This window comes from Dermacentor variabilis, chromosome 8 (assembly GCF_050947875.1).
Source record: "Dermacentor variabilis isolate Ectoservices chromosome 8, ASM5094787v1, whole genome shotgun sequence".
In the NCBI taxonomy this organism is placed as follows: Eukaryota; Metazoa; Arthropoda; class Arachnida; order Ixodida; family Ixodidae; genus Dermacentor; species Dermacentor variabilis.
Genome location: NC_134575.1, coordinates 153,615,866 through 153,641,528, shown reverse-complemented (window position 1 = coordinate 153,641,528; position 25,663 = coordinate 153,615,866). Strand labels below are relative to the sequence as shown.

At 45.6% G+C, this 25,663-nt stretch overlaps 1 protein-coding gene across 8 annotated transcripts in view; it reads left to right on the top strand.

The window, feature by feature from the left end:
* Nucleotides 1–25,663, top strand: part of LOC142590678 (phenoloxidase-activating factor 2-like) — a 281,393-nt gene that overhangs the window by 243,917 nt on the left and 11,813 nt on the right. The gene's annotated exons all lie outside the window — the stretch shown is intronic.

Genomic DNA, 25,663 nt, shown 5'->3' with positions numbered 1-25,663 from the left:
ATATTCTCTGGAGCACCGTCGGGTAAGGCCATTGTTTCTGAGGGTTCGCCCTCCTCCTCGCTGCCGGTTCATGCCGGCGTGGGGCACACGGTCGCTTTTCTTTCGTTGCTCCCTTACGTGGTATACCGCACAGTCTTAGGCAGAAAATGCTGCCACAGGATACTCTGTTTAAACTGGGTCCCAAATTGTGCGAGCTACGAAAGCTGTTTGGCTTCCTCACTGGCATGCAGCACTCTTTCGAGTTCCGCATGCTGCTGATTCGCCGATTATTCAACTGGGGTTTCGGGTGCTCTGTTGTATGACTCCATCCTACCAGTGACCAGCACCTGTGCAAGGCGTCGGACGCGGCTAATGCGCGCAAGCACAGACGTGACCTCATTCTCAGGCACTTTCGTCGTCGCAGTCATTCCTTCGTCCTCCGCGCGTAGTGCATACCAGATGCCAGTCAATCTTTCATTTTGTCGTCTCTTCTTGACATGCAGTTTTTGTCTGTTCGTCGTCGTCACGCCATCATGATTCCTCACGTGATTGTCAAGTCGCCACCCCGTGTTAATCGCGCCGTCAATGTCATGCTGCTGTCGTGATTCCTTCGTGGTCATGCTGAGGTCCTAAAGATTCGTAGATACATCGTCCAGGTTTCGGCGTCCTCACTTTCTCATTATTACTCCCTCAGCCGTCGTCATTCCGTTGTTGTCATACCGTGGTCCACAAGCTTCGTGGCTACATCATCGCTAAGCCGTGGTCACTGGCGTGGTCACTCGTCAACCACGTCACGGTTCCATCGTCATCGTTCTGCCGTCCTAGATATGTAGTCGTTACTCACTCAGTCGTTTTCACTCAATTGTCAATTTATTGTCTAGTCACTTCGTCGTCATTCCTTCATACGCAGTGATGACGCTTTCGTAATCGCGCAGTCGTCGGGAAGTCGCCAGTCATGCAGCTGTGGCCGTTCCGTAGCTGTCATGCCGCAATTATGAGGCCGCCATGGTTCCATCGTGGTCATTAGTAATTATAGCGCTGCCGTCTCCTTTCCTTTAATGCGGTTAGCAGAGGCAAAAAGTAAGCAAGTCTGCTACAAACAGGTGCACATGAAGATGGAAACGTAAGTCATCTCTGTTGTGGGTGCGTGCACTTAGTGTGCGCTTCTGTCGCCCTTAAGCAGACGCGGAACCTGCATCTATACATTTGCGTCATTATGCTGCACTTGCCTGACGACCTTACGTTGGGTTCACAATAGGATTGACCTTGCGTCACTGCATATGTTTGCGTAAAATAATTTTTTTAGATGATTGTCTGCAATCATTTCGGTCATTTCGGTCGCAACAGTTACTGTACAGTCTGTGTAAACATCATCGAAAGCTTCGCTCAATACCGATTCCCACATCTCAGTGGAAGACGAAGTGATTCTTCGATAGAATGCTTGTGCTTTTGTCTCCGTGTTTTGGCTTTGTTTCCCTGCATTTCTGGGAGCTGCCGCTCCCTTCTTGCGGCAATAGATGAAGAGATCTCTGAAGACTTTCCTGATGCGCAGTCGTAAGGTAGGATAGCGTCCAGGAAACGTGGAAGTGCGTCAAGCCATAAAGAGAGCGAGGCCACTAGGTTATGTTCGGAGAGCTACGATTCGTCAGACAATCACTTCCAGGTCGTGATGAGTAGATCAGCAAAAAGAAGTCTACTGCGGGCATCCTCGTCGCAAAGTGCTTCTACCGTGAAGAGTGCGCCACTGCGCTGGCCGCACACTATGCTCTTTATGCCCGTGGACCCGGCGACCAATTTGCCCCTCCTCAACAGGCAAGTCCTCTATTCATTACTCGAGAAAAAAATCGCACCAAATGAGATTAAAGGCGTACGAATAAACTCGCCGAAGAATGTCTTAGCAGTTGTGTTACATCGCAGTGCCGTACAGGACCCACCTAATATAACTGAGATCGAGAACGTAAAGGTGCGATCAATGATCCATACAGGCGGCGATGGTACTGCGGACGTCATTTATGACGCCGACGTTGACATCCTGAATGACGACGTGACAAGACTGATCAAGTCAATGACAGACGGCAGTTTCATTACGAGGATTTTCAGACTGGAAAAACACGCTGCGTGAGGATTGTTTGAAGGACACAGCCTTCCTTCCCACGCCAAAGTAGGACATGTCCGCCATCCAGTACGACCATTCGTACCGAAGCCCCTCCAGTGTTTCAAGTGTTGCAAGATTGGCCACTTAAGGGGTGTTTGCGTGAACAACGCCGTGTGCCCGCGGTGCTCCGAGTCCCATTCAGACGACGCCTGCAGCACAGATGTTCTAAAGTGTCCCAACTGCTGTGGTCCTCACAAGGCCTCATAAAAGGTTTGCCCGAGGGTGCGGAAGGAATTCGCGATCCTAAAACGAATGGTGCGGGACAATTCAGCGCATCGAGGGGCTGCTGCCGCTGTTCGGCGACGTCGGCATCGACACCGAAAACGTGCACGACATTCCGCATTTGCAGATAGGAACACGTCATCTTCCGTCAGAATTGCCGAGTCAAGGCACAGTGCCACCAAGACATATACAAGGAAAGCAAACAAAACTGAGAGGCTCAAAAAAAAGTTGCCCCAAAACGCACCAATTTCAACGGCTTCGGCAACTGTTGAAGCGACGCTGGCTGATGATCTCCAGGTCATCAACATTCTGCGGTCGCTAATAAATGCCATTCGCGTTATACTTACTAACATGAAATCTTCGTCTGCACAAAGCGCGCTACAGGTGCTGGACACTGAGTCCAGTACTTGCAGCTCTTGGTTGAAATCATGGCTCTCCAGAAGCCGTCGTCTCGTGACGAAGTCCGGAACTCATCGATATTTCAGTGGAACGCCAGAGGACTTAAGTCAGGCATATCAGACTTTCAACAGTTTGTGTTCACGAGTAAGTTCCCAATCATCGTCATCTGCGAGCCCCCTATCAGATAACATGAGACTGTCCGGGTATGAGTGTTTCATGTCCGCCACCCACGGAGGTTGCAGCAAGATCATCGTATTCATACGACGTGATCCTACGTATGTCCATCATCCAGTGCCACCTGAACACGAAAACCAGTACGTATGTCTCACGGTGAAGAAAGGCAAGCTCACTTTCAGAGTAGTTGGAGCCTACATATCGCCCTCAAGTCGGCTGGACTGCGAGCGGTTACGGCGAATCATGACAGCGACTCCGCAGTCTCTGGTGATAACTGCAGATTTTAATGCCCCCCACCATCTCTAGGGCAGTTCTAAGATAAACTCGACAGGCAGAAGATTATTGTCATTTGCCTCCGAACAAGAACTGTGCTTGTTAAATGATGGAAGCCGTACCTTTCTACTTGGAACTGCCTACTGTAGCTGTCTGGACCTCACCTTTGTTTCACGCTCCTTCACTGGAAAGGTCAGGTGGTTTACGGATATGGAAACGCGTGGAAGCGACCACCTACCCACTTAGTTTAGGATTGAAGGGCTGATGGGCTCCAAGTTAGCCGGCGCCACACAATGCATCGACTGGCCAATGTTCAAATCAAATGTCGGAGACAGCTGTAGTGGTGACTTGTCTCTAGCCTAGAGAACATCATAAAGTGTGCCCTAGAAGCTGCCACACATTCGCTTCCGAGAATATATACACGGGCCAAATGTGTCACTGAGCTGGAGAAGCTTCGTGCAATTCGTCGCCGTGCAGAGCGAAGATACAGGCGCACAAAGTCTGTGCATGAATTGAGGTTGGCCAGAAGAACTCAAAAGAAAATTCAGCGTCGCATGGACCAACTTGCATCGCAAAGATGGAAGTCATTCTGCGAGTCTTTGCATCCACGAAAACCTCTGCCTCACATATGGAGAACTGTTCATGGTGTCCGTGAAACCCCTCAGCAGTGCCGCCCTTTTAAGTCTTTGGCCCTTCACCAACAATGCAGCGAGATTGACGTCGCTAAAGCTTTCTGCAGGAGGATCGCTGGGAAAACTAGTTCCGCTGGAACATCAACGCTCCACCACTCACAGATTTCACGCGACCGCCGCATGGACAGTCCTTTCTTCATGGACGAACTCGAAGCTGCACTGGCCTTGTGCAAGCGTTCATCTTCATCAGGACCCGACGGTATAACCTACCGGGCCCTGTGTGATCTTGGCGAAGAGGTTCGGAAAGTGCTCCTGCTCTTGTTCAACCACTCCTGGCAGACAGGTATGGTTTCCCAGGAATGGAAGAGCAGTCGCCTAATTCCACTGGTCAAGCCTGGCCATTCGCCTGTAGACATTGCATCATACCGACCAATTTCACTTGCCATTTGCATTGCAAAACTAATGGAGAGGATGGTTCTAGCACGGCTAGAATGGTACCTTGAACATTACCAGGTATATCCAGAAGCAGTGGCCCCCCGCAGGGGCGTCTGCATCAGGATGCGTTTGGTGTGTGTTGCGACAATACGTACCCGAGCACACGAGGGTTGGACCCTCCCGCGTGTAGCCGTGCGCGGCTTAACCGTGTCCGGGGAAAGGGGGGATCCTGGGCTTGAGCCGATGCCGGGTGTTTGGACCTTTAAGGCCCCCCGGCAGAGACAACACACCTCTTTGTCCTCTGCTTCACGTAGACGGTACCCCCGGACTGACCCACCCGAGCGAAATCGGCAGTCGCCTTTTCCTGTTCTCCTCTCCAATCTTCGTCTTTCTCTCTCGCCTTTTTCATCTTTCCCGTCTTCTTTTCACTTCTCCTCACTTCCTATTTACCCGGCGGCAAGGGTTAACCTTGTGTGGCTAGCCTGCCTTGGTTATGCTGTATTTGGTTATAGCAGCGATGTACGGCTAGCGTTGGCAGGGTTTCTCTAGCAGGAACTTCTGTCACGTCCCCATGTTGGGCTCCATGGTGGGTGGTTGGCATCGCGGCCAATAACTCAACTGTATCCATGGAAAATGCTTTTCCTAAACTCCCTGATCGCCCTCAGAAACGAGGGTGCACCGGAGAGGTCCTTCAGTTTTCTGGACGCCAAGTGCGAGACATGTCACCGTTCCTTGTTTCCAAGTGTTTGAATGAATTTTTTGGAACAGAATATAAGGCGTCGAGAATGGCAAGTGGTGATCTCCTTTTGGAGCTCCACGATAAGAAGCAATATGAGAAACTGCCGAAACTTGTGTCATTTGGGGCGACCCAAGTAACAGTAACCCCGCACCGTACTATCAACACCACCCGCGGCGTTGTCTCGGACGATGACTTGCTGGCGCTCACCGAAGCTGAACTCTTGGAGGGCTTCAGTGAACAGAATGTCATAAATGTTAAACGAATTAAGATGAGGCGAGATAATAAAGAGATCAAGACGAAACACCTGATACTCACCTTCGGCTCAAGTGTCCTTCCCAGTCCATCGAGGCCGGCTATATCAAACTTCGTGTTAGGCCTGGTTGCTGGGCGAGTTGGTTGGGATCTAGTGAATACATTGTTGGGCCAAAAAAAAAGGAAAATAAAGACTTGGGAAGGAAGAGTACGAAACGCTCAATCAGCGCTCAATCGTCGTTTCGTACTCTTCCTTCCCAACTCTTTCTTTTCCTTTGTTGGCGCAACAATGTATTCATTGGTGTTGTGCCATACGTGCCCAATCTTCTTAGATGCTTTCAGTGCCAAAGGTTCGGCCACAGTTCACAGAACTGTCGAGGCCGGCTGACATGCGCCAAGTGCAGTGACAATGAACATTCCTCCGAAACGTGCCAGAACACCACACTGTGTCAACTGTGAGAGCGAGCATGCTGCATACTCGTGGTGTTGCCCGTCTTGGAAAAGAGAAAAAGAAATTGTGACAGTCAAAGAAAACATATGTTTCAAGGAGACACGTAGGCGGGTGTCATACCTGCCTAAGAGCAGCTTTGCCGATGTGACGCGTCAGGGGGCAGCGACACAACGGCTTCCGGCGGCTGTCCGACCCACAAGCAGTGAGTCGGCTGTTACGCCACCTGCCCCCGCGGCGGTTGCAGGTAGCGCTGCTCCGTCACCCCAGAAGGGGCCATCCACCTCCGGGCAGGTGACCTCGAAGGTCTCGTCCAACGTGCCGAAGCCTTCACGTCAAACAAAGCGCTCGGAAGAGCGCGTGTCCAGCGCCTCGCTTGAGGCGATGGACACAGCCACCAGCAAGACGGCGCCACCAGCGCCTAAGGAGCGGCGAGGCTCTCTCGATCGCTCCAAAAGAGGCAAAACTCCCGTCACGGCTCCTGCAAAGGGCCCGCGAACTAACCTTTCCAGAACACACAGTATCCAACTCAATCAAAATGGATACACAAATTATGCAATGGAAGGTGAGAGGTCTCATCCACAATCTTGACGACGTAACCGAACTTCTACACAAACTTAATCCAAAGGTACTGTGTGTTCAGGAAACGCACTTAAAAGCTACACAAATTTTCTCCGGTCGCACACTATCTTTCGTAAAGATCGTGACGAGGTGAACACCTCATCCGGAAGCCGCGCGGCACACAAAGTGGATAATACAAAGGAAACATCTTCATCAGCCTGGTTAAGCACACTGCAGGGCAAAGACCTCTCCCATACTTCAAGTACCCCGGTCATGTACTAATTGTGGCCATGCAGTCCCTGCAAACCTCTCCGGCCACCTAACTTTCTGCTGTCCCCTGCTACGCTTCTCTACCTTCGGTAGAGTCCAAATTCGTCCCAATTCTTTTCCTCTAGTCACTGGCTCTGGTGACACAATAAAAGATCAAGCAAACATTCTTGGTGAGCACTTTGAGAGGGTATCAAGCTCGTCAAATTATTCCGAAAAGTTTTTGCACCGTAAAAGAATCGCTGAAAATATTCCTCTGCGTCCAAACAAGTTGTCATCAGAAGGATGAAACAAACCACTAACTTTCCATGAACTCAAGCTTGCCTAGGCTCTTGTGGCAGCTCGGCTCCAGGCTCTGACACACTAACATATGAAATAATCAACAATTTACTTGGTTCATTATGAAAAAAAAGGTGAGGCCTGCAGACAGCACACACCAGAAAAGAAGTTGACAACACGAACGTCCACTTCTCTGAGTGCTGGGGGCCAGACCACTCTGGCATCGCAGGCAATGAAATGGCGGACGAAAATGCTTAACAAGCGGCTCATCGGAATACATTTGATGTAAGTTTCGTTCCTGGTGTAGACATGAAACCTGAGGCACGAAACGCGCTCCGTAATCATGACAAGCTGAATCACAAGCTGAATGGGACAAGGAAGCTTAAAATAAGCTGCACCTGCTTAAACCGCGGTTAGCGAAATCCTCCACTGAAGTGTGATCGATTCACCGAAGTCACCCTGGCACGACTCAGAATAGGACACACTTATGGCGCACACAAATACCTCTTGACTGCAACTGACCCACCGACGTGCACACGCTTCGGTGAGAACCAAACCGTCCTACATGTCCTCGTTGAATGTCCCCAACTTCACCGAGAGCAAGTGGCTCATTTTAGGGAACTCTACTCGCATCATATAGCCCCGCCCCCATCCCTCCATGTTCTGATAAGAGGATGGTCTTTTTAACATTAAAAGAGTACTTAATTATAACTGAGGTTTTTAGCGCACGACAGGGGACGAGAGACAGCGACAAGACGCGGACATAGCGCTGTGTCCTCGTTTTGCCGCTGTCTCTCGTTCCTTTTCGCGCGCTAAAAACCTCAGTTATGGAATACCAACACGCCCTAACCTACGCTTTTTCTACTTAATTATCTTCCAGAAGTTAACTTTCTAGAAATCAGCTCATTCCATCCTAACCGCCAGATTGTGCTTCACAGATGAGGTACAATCTCATGCACAAAAAGTATGTCTGAGCTCTCGTACTTCTTGTCTGTATAATTGTACAGCAAGGGACTCGGACTACCAACAATAATTTGGTATGTGTGCGTGTAGCCAATGCATTTAAGGCCGTTAATTTATTTTAGTAATTAGAAGTGATGCACTAATATCTATCGATATATCTTACGCATAGGCCTCTATAAAGCTTGTATGTTAATAGTGTTAGACGCACAATTTTTCCAAATCAAGACAGATGTCCTGGAGCTCTTTTGCCTTAGATGCCCTTGCGCCAATAAAATGCAATCATCAGTGCTTTCCTTTTGTTCACCAAACTTCTGGCAATTAGCGAAAGGAGGCGCAACTATTGTGCCTTCGAGTGCTAGCTCGCGTGCGATGGGTCGTCTTTGTTTGGTAGTGCTTTACGTGTCGTAGTACTGTCGTCCCATAGGAAAATTTTATTATTGATGCACAACTTCTCATTCACCAAACTCATCGTTTTCTCTTCGTCTTTGCCAGTTTTTGCGCTGGCCCAAAGCAACTTACATTTACGAAGGATGTCCGCACAATAAGCATTCAGTAAATACATGTTCGTACCTTTCAGTTTCCGCGCGTGGCGTCGCAGTACCTCATTTTTCTCTCTAGTCGTGGAAATAGAGTAACGGGTCTGCTTGCCCGAAGATTACGAAGCCTATGAATGCGGTAAACTGAAGTGCTGTTCACGTCGAGTTTTTCTGAAAGACTTATTTGATTACTACTTCGCGCAAGGCAGTCAGCCTCATTTGGAATGCTTGGTACGCCAAATACGATCAAGTTTGATCTCCTGCTAGGATTTTTTAACTCAACAAGCTTAACATACGCTGACATTTGAGTCTCTTGAATTCTGGAAACTACCATCCGTAAATCAGCAGTCGTATTGCCCGCCTGATACGTCCGCTCTATCTGTCTTTCTACTTCGGTCAGGCGGGTTTCAAAGTTCGAAATCCCATTTTCTGTTCTGTCAAGACTCTTCAAGTCAGCAATATCAGCTAGCATAGCCTGTTGACCATCCATACGTTTTCCAAACATATCATCAACAGCAAGTCCGGCGAATATCCCCACAGAGTTGCAATTTACAAGAAAAGAAGCACTCGGACACTATGCTAATGCAGGTTTGTGGGCACGGCAGAATAACTACAAATCTAGCATCGCTACGTACATCATCATCATTATCAACATGGTTACGCCCACTTCAGGGCAAAGGCCTCTCCCATACTTCTCCAACTACCCCGGTCATGTACTAATTGTGACCATTTTGTCCCTGCAAACTTCTTAATCTAATCCGCCCACCTCACTTTCTGCCGCCCCCTGCTACACTTCCCTTCCCTTGGAACCCAGTCCGTAACCCTTAATGACCATCGGTTATCTTCCCTCCTCATTACATGTCCTGCCCATGCCCATTTTTTTTCCTTGATTTGAACAAAGATGTTATTAACTTGCGTTTGTTCCCTCACCCAATCTGCTCTTTTCTTATCCTTTCCTTTTCTTTTCTTATTAGAAGAATGATGGGTGTAACACCCGTCATTCTCCTTTCCATAACTCGTTACGTCGTCCTCAATTTAAGTAGAACCCTTTTCGTAAGCCTCCAGGTTTCTGCCCCGTAGGTGAGTACTGGTAAGACACAGCTGTTCTATACTTTTCTCTTGAGGCACAATGGCAACCTGCTGTTCATTATTTGAGAATGCCTGCCAAACGCACCCCTGCCTATCCTTATTCTTCTGATTATTTCAGCCTTATTATTTATTTATTTATTTAGCAATACTTTAAGCCGTTTACAGGCTCATACAGGAGTGGGTCACAATCAAAACAACGAAACATTGTTGGTCAAAACAGAAGAAATCAATGAAACACGCCAATTATTGCAATTCAAAGATATAACACACAAGCAAAACGACAGACCAAAGCAATTAGTACAAGGCATATAATACAGGGAAGTGGTAAGATCACGAGGGTTGCAATGTGGGCTTGCAATGCATCTTCAAGGGGAGTATGGTAGCGCGATTCAAAGACGGGACAAGAGATGACACAAAGGGACACACACAGCGCTAACATCCAACACTGTTTATTGTCGAAAACCAGGTCGTACTTATACACTCAGACCACATGAGTCACAGGCACGTGAACAGATTAACAATCAGAGCGATACATTTTGTGATATGCTAAGCCATGCGCAAAAATTTCAGTTCTTTTTCAGAGAGAGCCAATGATGGTTTGCTGATAGATTGATGCCCTAGGGGATTCATGTACGACCTGGTTTTCGACAATAAACAGTGTTAGAAGTTAGCGCTGTGTGTGTCCCTTTGTGTCTTCTCTTGTCCCGTCTTTGAATCGCACTACCATACTCCCCTTGAAAGTGGTAAGAGCTACGAACAATTCAGATGTGGTGGGAAACGGCCAAAACACAGTTGCGCAACACAACGTTGTAGCGAAGCAGTACATAATCTGAAACAGACCTAATCATAAAAAAGTGCACGTATCTTGGTTGCAAATACTTCGTTGGAGTCAACATGTGCAATTGGTTCCGGCAGACGGTTCCAGGCTTCAATTGCAGATGGAAAAAATGAATATTTAAATGTGTTGCAACGCGCAGTAAACTGTCTGATGCACTTACGGTGATTCGTTCGTTCCGAATGTTGGAAGGGTGGCCTAATGTACTTTGTTTTATCAATATTTATGTGCCCGTGATAAAGAAGGAAAAGAAACTTCAAGGCAGCGATACGCCGTCCTGATATTATAGTCGGGATATGTGCTTGTTCACGTAAAGCAGTGACGCTGTCATACGGAGAGTATCTGGAATAAATGAAACGGAGTGTCATGCGCTGTAATCTATCAAGTTTACCAATGAGGTAAGACTGCTGCGGGGACCATACAATGCTGGCATACTCAAATATTGGCTGAACGAGGGTTTTGTACGCAGTTAATTTGATATCCGATGGTGGTGTTGCCAATTTCCGACGTAAGAAATTAAAGCTGCTTAAATGCCTTTGCACATGTGATGTCAATATGAGTGTCCCATTTGAGCGAGCTCGAGAATGTCACACCCAAATATTTTACAGTATCTGATCTTATTATAGCCGTGCCTCTTATGTTGTAAGTGAACATGTTAGGTACCTTTTTATGTGTAAAAGTGATGCATGCTGTCTTACTGATTTTGAACTTCATTCCCCACCTATCACACCAATTGGCGATGCCGTTTAGTGAGGTGTTTAGTTTAATTTGATCATCCACAGACCGAACAGTTGTGTAGACAACACAATCATCTGCAAAAAGACGTACGGTTACGTTAGGCTCAACACATGATGGGATGTCGTTGATATACACAAGAAAGAGCAATGGCCCCAGCACGGACCCCTGTAGCACACCAGAAAAGACTTCAAGGCTCTCTGACTCATTATTGTTTACTGATACATATTGTGATCTGCGTGCGAGGTAAGATGCTATCCACGCAACAGTGTTAGATGCAATTCCAATAAGTTCAACTTTTTCGATCAGTTCACAGTGAGGCACGCGATCGAAGGCTTTGGAGAAATTGACGAATATGGCGTCTCCTTGTAGTCCGGAATTAATTATCTCTGCAAAGTCATGCGAAATTTCCAATAGCTGTGTCACTGTAGAAAGGCCCTTCCTGAAGCCATGCTGTTTAGCGTATATCAGGTTGTTTTCTAGGTAACTAATAATGGATTTGTTAATAATGCGCTCCACTAATTTGCAACAACAGCTTGTTAAAGAAATTGGTCGGTATATGTCTATGTGCAACCTATTGCCACCTTTGTGAATCGGGATTACTTTTGCAATGAGCCAGTCTGAAGGTAATGCAGCTGCTTGAAGAGACGCCGTAAAAATCCTGTGTAAGAACGGAGCCAGTTGGGCAGCAAATCTTTTTAGAAACGTATTGGAAATATTATCGGGGCCGGGAGTTTTCTTTGTGTCAATGTTCAAGAGCATGTTCAGTATGCCTGGCTCAGCTATAACTACGTCAGGCATCGCTGAATCAGATGCAAACAAAACATCACTTGGACGGCGAGAGCGTGTGAACACGGATTGGAAATGGGCATTAAAAGCGTTAGCAATAGTGTGTGCATCATGGGTAGGAACACCTACGATTTCAATTTGTACTATTGGGTTTTCAGGTTTTGACAGATAGCGCCAGAATTTGTGCGGCTGACTGTGCATGAAGTTCGTCAGAGTATTCGAGAAAAAGTTATCTCTCGCCTTTTTTAATTCAAACTTCAACGCAGCCGAAAGATGCGCGATTTCCACTGGGTTATGTTTTTTCCTGCGCATCCTTCGCAATTTTCTTTTCAAGTGGATGGTACTGCGGGTAATCCAGGGTGTTTTCCTATTTGTTCGTTTACGTATTATGGGGATAAAATTTTCTTCACAATGTTTTATGACACCCTTAAATTTCTCCAACAATCCGTTAACATCATATGAAGGCAGTAGTGTGAAATCCTCAAACACAGTTTCTAAATAATCTATGATGCTGACGTCATCTGCTCTTCTATAATCTTTAAAATCAGTGTAAGGATCCTGGTGACCCGCCTGTGACATCAGCCCAGAAAAGGTCAACAAAAGTATTCTGTGATCAGAAATACCATTTTCTATGCTGATTTCTGGTTTGAAAGTGTTCGAGACAAATGCCAGGTCTAGCACTAATGCGACGCCTCCCTGCTGCCTTGTTGGATGGTTAACTAGCTGCGATAATGAGAAGATAAACATTATTTTCAGCAGTTGGTCACAGCTTTCCTTTTCCCTAGCCCCAAACGTTAGGTTATCCCAGTCTATTCCTGCCAGATTGAAATCGCCGGTTATTATCAGCTTGGCTCTGGCATTTACCTTGGTGTGGAGGAAATCGTGTAATTACATCATGTATTCGACGGAAGCGTTAGGACGCCTGTACACACCACCTATCAGAACAGACATTCCGCACACGTTAACGGTACACCAGATGCTTTCGTGACCAGGTATGCCCTCGTGTTTTTGAAATAAAACGCTATTTTTTATTACTACGGCTACGCCCCCACCGCGACCGTCACGGTCTGTGCGAAGCAGGCTGTAAGCCACTGGAGCTACTTCAGAGTGATGAATGTCGGGGGTGCAGCCAGGTTTCGGTAATTACCTCAATGTCAGGAGAGTACAACAAGACAATTTCTTCTAATTTTTCTCTTTTGTTGACAATGCTACGTGCATTAAGGCACAATAGTGTCATGGGGCTTGTGTTTTGCGGTCATTTATCAGTTCCGGATGGAGCAGCGTCATCGTCAACGTGTGTACGCTTAATCACAGTTAATTTTTCTCGCCATCCCACGCGTACCAGCTGTTGCCAATCAAACCGAAGGCTCACCTTTTTACCTTTCGCGCGATCAACCTTCGACGACTGCCACAATTTTTTTCGCACTTCCCGAACAGCTGGCGAAAAATACTCAGAAATAGATATGGTATTGGTTTCCAGTTTGAAACGGTTACGAAAGACGGCAGCTTTTTCAGAGAAGTCATACAAGCGTAGTATTACTGGTCGTTCTTTGTTCTTAATCTTTCTACCAATGCTATGAATGCGTTCTAGTGATCGCACCTCTACCCCGAGCTTTTCCTTAAATATGCTCTCCGTGACATGTTTTGCCAAGGATGTATTAGTTTCATCATTGTCTTCCTATAGACCAAAGATGACAACGTTATTGCGGCGGCTCCGATTTTCTAGATCATCCAATTTTCTGGCCATGTGTGACACTTCTTTCTGTACGGTCGTAATTGCTACTTAACACTTATCAACCTTCTCCTGGTATAGTTTAGGTGATGCGAGTGCTCCTTCAATTTCTGTCAGCCTAGTCTGCACAATAAGTAACCAAGTCTGAAGAAGCGTTTGAGAGGCCTGAATTTCAGTAACCACTTTAAGAACTTCGTCAATCTTAGGCCCCGGATTTTCCTCCACATCTCCACTCAGTTGTAATAGCAAACGCGCAACATGCAATGATTCACAGCAACAGCGGAAAAGACAGCCGGGGCTTGGCAGCACCACTAACCCAACAGAGCTGGTTCTCAAGCATTTAGAAAAGGACCATTTATCACCAACCTGTATGAAGACGAACAAAGGTTTGAGCATTGCGTCTCGGATGGTGCCACCAAGCCTACTGAAGTCGGCGCGCCGTTGGCTCTCAGTTTTATACTGTCTCGACATTGTCGGCGCCGTCGCGGGTGCGCAGAAAGGACGGTTCACCTCCCATGATGCCTCGGGTGGTGAGTCCGTCGACTCGACAACGTGCGGAATCAGCACAGCGTAGGGCACGTGTAGGCATGGTACTGATGACGTTGTCGAAGGAAGATGTTCAATCAGTATCGGAAGGCCATCGCCGATGCGTGCTTGCCCTAGCACGAACACCTGTATGAAGACGAACAAAGGTTTGAGCATCGCGTCTCGGATGGTGCCACCAAGCCCACTGATCCGGATCCACGGTCACTACCTGCCCTAAGTAGATTCCACTTTTCCACTTCCAGTGCCTCGCTACCTATCGTAACCTGCTGTTCTTTTCCCAGACTGTTAAACGTTACTTTAGTTTACTGCAGATTAATTTTTAGACCCACCCTTCTGCTTTGCCTCTCCAGGTCAGTGAGCATGCATTCCAATTGGTCCCCTAAGTTACTAAGCAAGGCGATATCATTAGCGAATCGCAAGGTACTAAGGTATTCTCCATTAACTTTTATCCCCAATTCTTCCCAATCCAGGTCTCCGAATACCTCCTGTAAACACGCTGTGAATAGCATTGGAGAGATCGTATCTCCCTACCTGTCGCCTTTCTTTGTTGGGATTTTGTTGCTTTCCTTATGGAGGACTACGGTGGCTGTGGAGCCGCTGTAGATATCTTTCAGTATATTTACATACGGCTCGTCTACACCCTGATTCCGTAATGCCTCCATGACTGCTGAGGTTTCGACTGAATCAAACGCTTTTTTCTAATCAATGAAAGCTATATATAAGGGTTGGTTATTTTCCGCACATTTCTCTATCACCTGACCGATAGTGTGAATATGGTCTATTGTTGAGTAGCCTTTACGGAATCCTGCCTGGTCCTTTGCTTGACAGACGTCTAACGTGTTTCCTGATTCTATTCGCGATTGCCTTAGTAAATAGTTTGTAGGCAACTGACAGTAAGCTGATTGGTCTATAATTTGTCAAATCTTTGGCGTCCCCTTTCTTGTAGATTAGGATTAGGTTAGCGTTCTTCCAAGGTTGCGGTACGCTCGAGGTGATGAGTAATTGCGTATACAGGGTGGATAGTTGCTCTAGAGCAATCTGCCCACCGTCCTTCAACAAATCTGCTGTTACCTGATCCTCTTCAGCTGCCTTCCCACTTTGCATAGCTCCCAAGGCTTTCTTTACTTCTTCTGGCGTTACCTGTGGGATGTTGAATTACTCTAGACTTTTCTCTTCCATTATCGTCGTGGGTGCCACTGGTACTGTACAAATCTCTATAGAACTCCTCAGCCACTTGAACTATCTCATCCATATTAGTAATGATATTGCCGGCTTTGTCTCTTCACGCATACATCCAATTCCTAGTTTCTTCTTCACTGCTTTTATTTATATATTTACAAATACTGCTATCTCATTTAGAGACATAGCAGAGGTGGGATACGTAACTTATGAACACAAAATGTCAAGCAACATGGCTAGGCAGTTCTTTCTGAACTTGATTAGTCGGCAATGAACGTAGACAACCATCTAAGTCATTCCATAATTGAACAGTGTGTGGACAAAAAAAAACTTATAGCAATCTGTTATTGCAACGAAGGGATCTGTTTTATGGGTGAATACGTCGGGTTACTCGTGCAGTAGGTGTGATTAGCGATATAGGCACTTCACTGTTATTTGATCCGTGTACGATTTTGTGCAGCAGGATTAGACGGTCACACGTGCGACGAAACGACAATGGGTCCAGTGGTAAAGCGTGTGCGCGGGCTGACGGTGAAAACATACGGCCGCAACGGCCATAGATAAATCTAACAGCTTTTTTCTGAATGGATTCTAATTTGTAAATATCCTTTATGCGATAAGGCGACCACACTACAGAAGCACACTCCAAAATAGGTCTAATTAGTGATTTATAGGCCGTAAGCTTGCACTCTTTAATGCCGTGTTTTGAAGTTCGTTTTGGGCACACTAATTTTCGCATCGCTTTGGAGCAGACTGTATTGATGTGATTATGCCGACTAAGGTTAGTTGTAATAGTAAGTCCAAGGTAGTTGAACTCGTTAACTTCGTTAGTACTGTATCCTTCTGTGCTGTTCGTAAATTTTAGGGGCTGTTTCTTATTAGTAAAAGACATTGCCACAGTTTTGCTGAAGTTAATGCTCATCTGCCATGTGTTACTCCAGTCTTAAAACGATGAAAATACGTTATTAAGCACTTCTTGATCACGAAGAGTACGTACGAATGTTAGAGGAGATCACGCAATCATCTGCGTAGAGACGTATTTTCACTTTGGTGTTTCTGGCTACTTCAATAATGTCGTTGACGTATATGATGAATAAGAGTGGCCCGAGAACTGAGCCCTGCGGCACCCCTGACTTGACCTGAGCTATAGAAGAGGTTTTGTAATTAAATGTGACTGATTGTATTCAGAGGTGCCGGTAATCGGATATCCAGTCAATTAGTTTGTTACCAGTAAAGATTGCAGCAAGTTTTAGAAGCATTTTTTTATGGCTTACCGTGTCAAATGCTTTTGAGTTGTCGATAAAGATGGGATCAAGCTGACCGCGGTCATTTAGGTATGTGACTATGTCATGCGTGAATTCACGTGATGCACCCGATAGAAAATAAAGATTTGATTTGATAATAATGGCGTTGTTGTAGAAAATCCTGCTTGAAAACCATTCTGCTGTTGGTACAGAAAGTTATTTGCCGATAAATATTGGATATGCTTATGGATGATGTGCTCGAGAAGTTTGCAAAACGTGGGCAGCAACAATATAGGCCTGTAGTTATTGATTAGCTGATTGCTGGCAGATTTGAACACGGGAATAATGTTAGCTTGTTTTGAAACACGGGGAACTGTCGACTTCTCCACAGATTGGTAAATATAACGGTGAAGCACCGGACGTTCCATTCAGAGTATCATTGTAAAAATTTGTTTGGCACTCCGTCAGCTCCAGAACTTTTTGTAGTATCAATTGTTAGTAATACGTTGTGAACACCAGCGTAAGTTATAACGAGAGTAGGGCTCTGGTAAAGTGTAGTTGACACAAAAAGGGGGATCGACGCCGTCATTCAGACAAAATACAGACTGAAAATAAAGGTTGAAAGGTTTGGAAATAATCACCGGATCTGAGCAAGGGCGATCGTTTATGGTGATGAAGTATCGTGAGCAGCCGGAAGCACCGTTTTCCGAAATTTTCAAGGGTTTTCTCTCAAGAATGTCTATAACGTGGTGTCAAAATAAGTGTCAGGCTTCGTGCATTTCGGTTTTTAATTCGGACTGAATCAGGTGCAGTATTGAGCATTGGTTGCTCCGACTCACGTTTTTACGTTTGCGGAGCCTCTTGATGCGCCTGATAAGGTGAATAATGTCCCTATTATAGCAAGGGAGCTTCGGGTTGCGTTTCACACACTTCTTGGGAACAAGCTGCGAGATGCATTTCTTAAAAATGTTGCAAAACATATCAAGCAACTCGTCCACGCTGCAAGTGCTGCTAAATTGAAGAAAACCGTCAAAAGAGGACGCTAGAATATTAACAATGGAATTGTCATCAGCATGGGAAAAATTAACAATCCGAAAACCAGGTCTGTTGTGCTCACAAGTGTCATCAACCTTCAGCAGAACTCCCTTGTGATTGGACAGGCCTTCTATGATTTGGCAGTCATGTCCATATTGTAGTAACTTCTGGTTAAGGAAAATCAGGTCTAGGATCGAGCTTGCGCTGGTAACGCCACTAACAATCTGTCAGATCTAACGACAAAACCAAGTCAATAAGCGAGTCACAAATCTGTCTGTCGCGACCAGAAAAAGAAAAGAGGAATAGCCACTCTTTGCCTTGAATCTGCTCTCATGAAGTCCTGCCCCCACGCGATGCAGACTAGCTTTGATAAGCAATTGGCGAGGCTACACGCAGCCGGCTACCCGAGCTCGGTGGTTGGGGCGGTGTCTAAAACAGTGATCCAGAAAGTGAAGGGAAAAAGGCATGCGCCTAGGCCCGACCAAAAACGAGGCAAACCCGCAGTGCGTCCACAAGCTTTCCCACAACTTGAAGAAAGTCGCTACTAGGTTTGGTGTGCCAGTTGTTTTCTCGGCACCACGCAAGTTGGCTGGACTGTGTCTGCGCATAAGCCGCGTTGACAAAAAGTCAGGATGCCAGAAAAAGCGCACTAGACAGTACGTCAAATGTGTAACGGGCGTTATATACGAAATATCGCTAAAATGTGGGAAATCGTACGTTGGACAAACGGGGAGATGTGTTAATGACCGGGCCCGGGAGCATGAATTGTCAGTAATCAATAAAGGTAATGCGCATTTACCTGCGCATTGCACGGTTTGCATGGAAGGCAGATGCCAGCCACTGCTGCGTGAGATAAAGATACTTGGCAGGAGTGGTGATACGTTAGCAAGAGAACTTTTGGAGACATATCACATTAAAAAGAGAGGCACGAGTTGTATTGGTGACACGTCTGTTTTTCTGTTTGAAGACGAGTTGCAACTGTTAAAAACGTCACTGGAATCGCTCTAGGCAGCACTCATGTACGCATGCGCATTTGTTCATTCTCCCTGCCCTGCTGTAAGAATAAAATCAGTTGAAGTTCAGCGCTCAATCTGTCATTTCGTGCTCTTCCTTCCTTCCCAAGTCTTTATTTTCCTTTTTTGGCGCAACAATGCATTCTTTAGTTCCGTGACGGAGTCGTTTAGCCAGGTCTCACTGACACAGATCAAAGATGTTTGATGGCATTCAATAAGCCAATTGAAGTGAGCTAGCTTGTTCAATAGGGTGCGTGCATTTATATTCAAAAGGTTGTTTCCATCACGAAGTCACTCTGTGATGCTAGTGGGTACATAGCTGGAAGTTTTGATAAGCGACTTGCTAGTGTCATCCCACGAGTAGCGGACGCTGTCCACTATCAGATTGTCGAAGCTCAGTCGAACCTTGTTCGCTTTCTCCCTAAGCTCGACTGAATTATCCCACAATGTTTTGCGAGTCTGGCGCACACAGAAGGAAAAATCCTGATATGAGCCCTATGATAAAATCCTCTGACCCTTTTAATTTAACAGGATTCCTTAGTATCGAAGTCTTCACTCTGAAATCAAGCAACTTAAGTATGATAGGTCTTCCCCATTTTTTGTGCGCCGAGCTTTTGACAGCCCTCAACACAGTTGCATTATATTTTCAATTTCGTGGAAAAGAGCTTCAGCACAGCGGCAAGTAGTTGCTCAGGGGATTCAGCCGATGGCTCAGGCAGGCCATAGATTAAGTTGTTCGGACGTGATCGGCTTTCTAAATCGTCATTTTTTTCTGTCCAGTAGTTTGACGGCTTTTCTAAGGTCGTCGACTGTTTCTTCTAAAGTATGCACACGGTGATCGAAGTTAGCGGTGGCCGACGCCCACGCTTCTATCTTCACGATCCTACCTTCAAATGCATCAATTTTAGCGGTCAGAATTACTAAATCTTTGCTTATTCGTGTTTGCCCCTCTGGCATTTCCGTGAGCATACGTTCAGTTTTTGTGTCAGGGCCAGGGTTTGACTCTACATCACCCGAAATAATTAGCAAGATTCTCAAGGAATGCAACAAAAGGCACTCTGGATCTGGCAGCAGCAGCAAACAATGATCGTCACTTCTGAAGCAATGTACACGGTGTCTATTTCTTACCTGCAAGATGAAGCAAGCAAAGTTCAGACAGCCATTCGCCATGCCGCTACCGAACCCATTGAAGAGCAGAAGCAGCGAGTCTGGCTTTATATCGTCCTGTGACCATGTGAGCGTTGCAGCAGTAGTCTGCCATCCCCTGTTTGACCAGCACCAATGAAGCCCGTCGTTGTCGATAATCAGGTTCTCATGTGATACGAAATCACACGTGCCGTTGAAGGGGTAATCCAAGTTCAGGCGTGCCGGAATGCCATGCAGTCGACCAACGGAAAAAAACAGTGCTTCGGATTGTGGCGGCCTACGCAAGCAGAGATCTGCAAGATGAAGCAAGCAAAGTTCAGACAGCCGTTCGCCATGCCGCTACCGGACCCCAGGCTTCCTTCCTTCCTGAGAGCATGATCAATTCTAACCATATTTTACTTCCTTATGTCCTACGGACGCTACGTACAGAGTAGGGGTAACTAACCCGTGCGAGGCAAACAAATCTCATTGTTCGCGATCTTGGTCGATGCGCTTCACCGTGCCACTGACGAGACCTTTACCTTTATACTGTTGCTGTCCGACGACGTTACGAAACCCTGTTCATTCTATGTGGCTCTTATGCTTGTGGATGGTAGGCAGTGAAATCTTGTCTTCAGTGGCAAAACTTCCGGCATAGATATTGCTCCGCGAAATCGCAGGAGCAGACCCTGTACGATGAAAATAAATCGCATGGTTAGCGCTCTTTGTCGATGGGCTTCGCCATGGCCACTGCCAATGTCAAGAGTTCGATTCCGTCCAGCACCGGAGAAATCCTACCACATTTTTAAAATGCGATTAGCGTTCTTTGCTTACTTTAGGGGTATTTAGAGTGCGTCTGTCTCTGCCAAACTAGGCGTCCAAGTTCTTTACCAGCTTGGGCCACAAAGCATGTGCTCATGGTCATTACATAGCCTTTATTCAAGCTTCGTCATCTGGTGCGCCATCGGAGATCTTTATTCAAAAGGCGCGTTCAGTGTGCATTCAGTTTCGCCTGCCGCGATTGGCCTAGGCGGCGCCGAGTCGTCACCGAGCGCGGCTGACGACCCAGCGCGGCCTAGTCCAATCAAGTGAGGTGAAAGTGAACACAACTGAACGCGCGTTTCGAACCACGATCTCTGATCGTGCCCTCGATTCTTGTCATGCTGTCCTTGTCACGAATTTTACGCCGACACATTGGTCCAAGCTCTCGGATACCTCGGGCCACAAAGTACGTGCTCATGGTTGTGATGTCGACGTGGTCATTGCATTTTTTCCATTCCAGCTTCGTCATCCGACACTCTTCATGCCGACGTCGTCATGCGATCGTCTTCATACAGTCGCCATATATTTGTTTTGATACCGTCGTCGTCACTCCGTCGTCGTCATATTTTCGTAGCTATCCCATTGTCCTCATTGTGGTGTCATGATACTCTTCTTCATATTGTCATGCATTCGTCGTCACACGTCGTCCTGGTAACATGGTAGTCGTTCCATCGTCATTAGGTTTTTTCATTCGAGTCTCGCCTTCCCGCCGTCGTCACGTCCTACCATCGTCAGCTATTCATAAATGTCGTCCCATCGTCGACATGCCTTTGCTGTCACGCCTCCTCCCCCTTCCACGCTCTTTTTATCTTCTTAACCCTTCCCTCCGTGCAGGGTAGCCAACGAACTGCCTCTAGTTAGCCTCCCTGCCTTTCTATGCATCCTTCTCTCTCTCTCTCTCTCTCTCTCTCCTTCGTCGTTCCATCGACGTCATTTCTTCTCTCTTCTATCGTAATCATGATGTTGCTTTTCAATCGTGATCATGCCTTCGTTGATATGTTATCGTCGTCATCGTGTCATCTTCAAGCGGTCGTCGTCATGCATTTCTTGTCGTGCCGTTGTGGTCATTGCATCGTCGTCGCGCAGACTTCGTGATAGTCATCCTCACGCCACCATCTTCGCACACTCGTCGTCAGCCCGTCGTCATGCCACTGACATGTTGCTGTTGTAATTATATCAACGTCATCATTTCAGGTTCGTCATCTTATTGTCTGCATGCCGTCGTCGTGGCATCACCTTTGTCGTTCCATCGATGTGATTCCTTCTTCATCATTCCATATTCGTCACTGCGTCGGCGTCATACAGTCATTCTCAAGCCGTCAAGCTCATATTCGGCTGTGTCAAGTGGGTGCCGTAGCAAAGTTGGCTGATACCTGACCACTGTATTTGTGACGTAGCTGAATTAACAGAATTACCGAAATAACTACTATAGATTTAGAAAGATGTGTGGCGCGAAGTTAAAATCAACGAATGAAACAGGAGACAAAGAGCGCCATTCCCTAAAACATAAAAATTTTGCTACGGCTTTCTGAGTGGAATGCCTCCTGTGTAATCTGCGCCTTTGTTTCTTCTTTAGTGATGACATATCGCTCTGTATAATAAAACGCACGTCATGACAGTCGCGGACAACGCAGCGTCTGTGCGCTCCTTCCTGTGCGTCGGGTATTCGACCTCTATATTACAGAGATGCTGCAAGGGCTACTTTCCCCACTATCCGGTCCGCGTGTAGAAAAGAATCCCGAAGATAGTGCAATACCTGGCCGACACGCGACGGAGGTGAAGCAGGCGTTAAGGACTCCCCATACGTGGCCCGATCCCGAAGACAGTGCAACACCTGGCCGACACGCGGCAAAGGTAAAGCAGGCGTTAAGCACTCCCCATACGGGGGCCGATGCCGAATATAGTGAAACAGCTGGCCGACACGCGGCGGAGATGAAGCAGGCAGGCAGCGGATTGGGTGAGTTGGTGTTCCATGGTAACAATAAAATTCAAACAGCGCTAGACGACAGGACCAGAAAGAGGAGGCAGCGCCGTGTTTGTCTCCTCCTCTTTCTGGTCCTGTCGTCTAGCGCTGTTTGAATTTTATTGTTACCATGAAGCAGGCGTTAAGCACTCTCCATACGTGGGCCGATCCCGAAGATAGTGCAACACCTGGCCCACACGCGGCGGAGATGAAGCAGGCTTTAAGAACTCCCCCCCCCCCAAAAAAAAAATAATAATAATAATAATAATTAATAAACAAAACAAGGAAACGGGCCTGTCTAAGTCTACGAGGAGTTCTGCGACTAGGCCCGGCAGAGTCGGTACAGCGATGTGGTTATATATTTACATAACAAGTGAAAAGGTACACATATACATAATAACACGTTTTTTTCAACTTTGAGAAAAATGTTTGGTAGTATTACCCGTTAACAGACAATGACATAGTAAATAAAGAGAAACACATCAACAACTTAAGTAAAGATCAGGACTAAATTTCAACGTTCCATCAATAATTTCCTCAACTGTTTTTTCGAAGTTGCCAAGAAGAATTCATCGGCCAATTCGTTAAATATTTTTGGGATGTTTACACTTCTTCTCGCTTCACCATACTTAGTAGTGGAATAGGGCACCTTAAAACGTTTTTTATCTCTTAACAGACGAGGTGTATCGTATGCCTATGAATTCATCGCTCCAATTATGCCGCATAATAACAGTTCTGGTAAATAAATCCTCCAATGTGCAAAATCCTAATTCCTGAAAAATATTATTGTCGTTAAGTGTAGTACCATAAGCCACATTTCTTAATATATTTTTTAGTAGTTTATCAATCCGATTTTTCCAGTGCTCTGTAGAAAAGGCGAAGATCGTTATCCCATACCTCAGCACACTGTACGCTAGTGCATGCACTATCATTTTCTTGACTGGTAGAGGTACTAAACCTTTTATGTTGAAAAGTAAATATGCAACACTACGTAGTTTCCCACACAAAAACGCCATGTGATGTTGCCAAGACATGCCGCTGTTGAACGTTATACCCAGGTATTTGAATGTCTCCACATATTCTATAGCAGTACATTTACATGAAATACAATGTTCATTATGCAGAAATATTGGCAAGTTCATTTTTTGTTTTTAATGGACTACGAAAGCACATGATTTTGCTTTTCTTAGCATTGATATAAACAGTTTTCTTCAAACCATTGCATAGCCTTATGGACTGCATTTTGTAGGGCGCTAATTGCTTCTTCATAATGCATATGACGAGTGAGTAGAACTGTATCATCTGCATATTGATACACAGTGGCTTTTGTAATTATCGTGGGAAAGTCGTTCATAAATAAATTGAATAAAAGAGGGGACAACACGGATCCCTGTGGAACACTAGCTGTAATATATTTTCTAGCGCTAAAAATTTCTTTACTGCCCATGACCACCTGTGATCTATCCTGTAAATAATTGCAAATAATATCAAAAAAGGGTCCCCTGAAACCCAAACGAAACAACTTTTCCAATAAAATATCGTGATTTACAGTTTCGAACGCTGTTGCTAAATCTAAAAACAAAGCACAACTATACAGGTTCCTATCTAGAGCAGAATATAATTCATCTGTGAATTCTTCTAACAGTGTAATAGTACCTCGCTCAGCAACAAATCCAAACTGTCTTGGTGTTAGGAGTGAAAATTTCTTTAAGAAGGAAGTCATGCAATCAAACAGAAACTTTTCCAGTATTTGAGCGAGTATAGGCAAAACAGAAATAGGTCTATAGTTTTCAACTTCATCTTTTTTCCTGCTGTATACAGTGGCTTAACAATCGCCGTTTTTAATGTCTCCGGAATTGATGCGGTGCTTATAAAACCATTAATCATAAAAAGCAGTATGCCTGCTAATGTATCAAAATTTCTTCTTAGTGTGGCCACAGCCAACCCATCTATACCCGGTTGTTTATTAGGCCGGAAACTAAAAATTATTCGCCTCAGATCTTCCTTCGACAACGTGGGCAAAAAAGCAGATGCTTGAACAGTATGTTTGAGTGAGCAAGTGTGTCTCTGCGACTGCGCAGTGTTAGGAAAACGCGTGAAAAAATTATTGAAATTATTTACAACTACATCTGGCTTCTCTGAAAAAGATTCCAAGAAATTCGCAGGTGCCGCAGTTCTGCCTCGGAGCGTATTTATTAAAGCCCAAGTTTTTGCAGAATTTTTGTGTGCTTGATTAAATCTGTCTAGAAAATACCGCCGTTTTGATGATCTCAAGAGGGCAACGACCCTATTCCTCGCAATCTTATATTCAGTTTTCAAATCTTGATTTTTCGGGGCACGCCTGCTCCTTTTCCACAACCAGTCTCTGTTGGAAATAGCTCTCATTATGTCGGCTGTGAACCAGGGGTAACTTTTCCTTTGTTTTTTAGTTATTGTGTACATACTAGAAAGCTCAAATTTTTTTAGTTGCTCACAAAATTTTTCATAAGCTTTAGCATAATTACAATCCTTAATCATTTCCGCCCAGTCAAACTGTGCGATCAAATGATCAAATGTTCTCTTGTTTAAAATCTGCACTTTTAATTAATTACTGTCATGTTTTTCTTCTGATTTGTCCTTTCCGGGCAGCGGTAAGAGTGCCTTAAGGCGACAAAATAGTGATCCGCTATCTTTTGCCTTATGATACATGCCTCTAAAGAATAATTCGGTGCTCTTATTGCTATATGATCTAGACAGGAGGATACTAGTCTATTTTGTAAAAGTTCTTCTCTTGTAGGTTGATTTATAGTCACTTGCAAGCCATAGGTTGATAAGATGGAGAGGTAATCCGACACAGTAGTCGAACTGATGTTCAATATAATAATGTTTAGGTCACCCGCCAAACAAATCTGATCTGCTGCTTTGTGGCCTTCTAAAATTTCCTCAAGTTCACGCAAGAACCGTGTGACACTATTATTAGGTGGCCGATAAATAGCTATCAACAATAATTCTGTGTTCGGAAGCATAATTTTTACTGTCAAACTTTCGGCGTGGTTTAAAGAAATGTCTGTAACCACAGTGTCATATCTTACCTTAACAAACACTGCTAAACCCCCTCCTCGCCGTTTCTGTCGTGACATGAAATGGGCTTTGTAACCCTTTAAATTGTAAATGTTAGTGCAGTCCTCTGGTACATTTGTTTCCACTATTATAAATGCATCTACTACATCTGCGACTGATTCCGCTACCTGTCTAAATTCCTC